Here is a 1941-nt window from a genome sequence, read left to right as displayed (position 1 = left end):
TGCTGCAGTAGCACAGCCATGTTTCCATAAAACCTGATAAGAGTCCGTCAGGGTACACGGAGACGGTCTCAGAAGAGGCTGCCGGGGTGTGTGTGTGTGTGTGTGTGTGTGTGTGTTTGTGTGTGTGTGTAGGTGAGTTAATCCAGGGATACTCGACACTTTCCCCCGTTTGCACAGCTGCATGTGCTCAAACACACGAGCACAGATGCACATGCATGCATGCATGCACACACACACACACACACAGACACACACAAGCACAGACGCACATGCATGCATGCATGCATGCACGCACACACACACACGCACACACACACACACACAATCACAACCACTCTTACTTTCTCAAACAAGATGGGACTCCATCATATTCCTTTGACACGGTACACGGCCTATACTATGGGTGTTCCTATATAGCTCATCTGCAAGAGAGTGGCACCGACGCGGCTACGGGTTCGATTCCCCTCGCTGCCCCCCCCCCCATGCTTAAACTGGACTTAAACTTGCACAGCACCTTGGATAGAAGCAGCCACGAATGTGCCGCGTTGTACGATTCCCGGGCCGCTCCCTCGTCCCGGTGTTATCAGGTTCTGTTAGTTCTGCCTGCTTGCACACCCCCGGCGTATGAAGTTGTGAGGGGCCGCCGGGCCGGCTGACCTCGGCAATCAGCTGGTTTTGAACCCGCCCCATCCAGTCTGCTTCTGTTGGCCCGGTTTTGGTAAAGTGTGTGTTATTTCTGTGGCTTGCAAATGCTTCCGGTGTGTTCACATTACCGACGGCGTGTCCAGTAAGGCCGGCGAGGGTGTTACGGGGCAACTTCTAACATGGGGCAATGGCAGAAAGAAAAGCCCCTCTTCTGTGGAGAGGTAGCGCCAGTCGACCAAAACTGGGAAGTTTTGGGTTTATTTGGACAGAAACGGGTCCCTTCTTCAGCTTACATTAAGCTGCCCACTTCCCAAAGACGGGATGTGTTGCCCTTAAATACCCGGGTTTTCTCAATATTCAGATTTCACATCACGTTTTTTTTTTGGGAGGGAGACCCCCCCCCCTCCCCCCAATTGTACCTGGCCAATTACCCCGTTCTTCCGAGCCGTCCCGGTCGTCGCTCCGCCCCCCCCCCCCTCTGCCGTTCCGGGGAGGGCTGCAGACTACCACACGCCTCCTCCGACCCGTGTGGAGTCGCCAGCCGCTTCTTTTCCCCTGACAGTGAGGAGTTTCCCCAGGGGGACGTAGTAGCGTGGGAGGATCACGCTACTCCCCCCGGTTTCCCCTCCCTCCTGAGGAGGTGCCCCGGCCGACCAGAGGAGGCGCTAGTGCAGCGACCAGGACACACACCCACATCCGGCTCCCCAGACACAGCCAGTTGTGTCTGTAGGGATGCCTGACCAAGCCGGAGGGAACACGGGGGATTCGAACCGGCGATCCCCGTGTTGGTAGGCAGCGGAATAGACCGCTACGCTACCCGGACGGCCGGATATTTCACATTGATATCTGTGTTCACTCAACAGGAAAGTAATGAGAGTTGACAGAGAGGAAAAACAAACATGCAATGCAGGTCCAAGGTGGGGTTCGAACCTGAAACGTTGTGATGAGCTGGTTCAATTCACCAAGACGCTCTCTTGAATTGCTGTTGTTTTACTCAGCCAGCACTGCATACTGCCTTGGTATGGATAGACTGACGGACACACGGTAGCCCCGGCACAGGCCTGACGGACCTGTCCAGAATAGTAGAAACAAAAGCTTTTATGTGGTGCGAAAAAAAACTTTCAGGACTAAGCTCTTCCTTCCTTCCATAACTCGTCTGTCTAAACAGACCTGACCTGCCAGCCGCCTTTTATGACGTCACCTTTCTGCCCCATCCAATATCTGGACGCAGTGTGTGTGTGTGTGTGTGTGTGTGTGTGTGTGTGTGTGTATTCGTGTCTTTGAGTGGGCGTCCGA

This window comes from Lampris incognitus, chromosome 3 (assembly GCF_029633865.1).
Source record: "Lampris incognitus isolate fLamInc1 chromosome 3, fLamInc1.hap2, whole genome shotgun sequence".
NCBI lineage: Eukaryota > Metazoa > Chordata > Actinopteri > Lampriformes > Lampridae > Lampris > Lampris incognitus.
This window is presented reverse-complemented; position numbering follows the sequence as displayed.